We start from the raw sequence: 215 nt of genomic DNA on the forward strand, positions 1-215 counted from the left end.
TCATCATAAACAACAAAGTGCAGATGTACGTACAATGTAAGTAAGTGCAGCTTCAGTGATTATAACGATAGTGTTGTTTTTTTGAGAGTGCTTAAACTCAGGATAGATCAATGTTAGTGATAATGTCACTTTCTATATATAATGTAGGCTATTCTCTGTTTGAATAACCTTGGAAAGGAAACGTTATATAATTATCAATTTCTAACGTTTTTATT

This window comes from Sinocyclocheilus grahami, unplaced genomic scaffold (assembly GCF_001515645.1).
Source record: "Sinocyclocheilus grahami isolate Dianchi unplaced genomic scaffold, SAMN03320097.WGS_v1.1 scaffold23416.1, whole genome shotgun sequence".
Taxonomy (NCBI): Eukaryota; Metazoa; Chordata; class Actinopteri; order Cypriniformes; family Cyprinidae; genus Sinocyclocheilus; species Sinocyclocheilus grahami.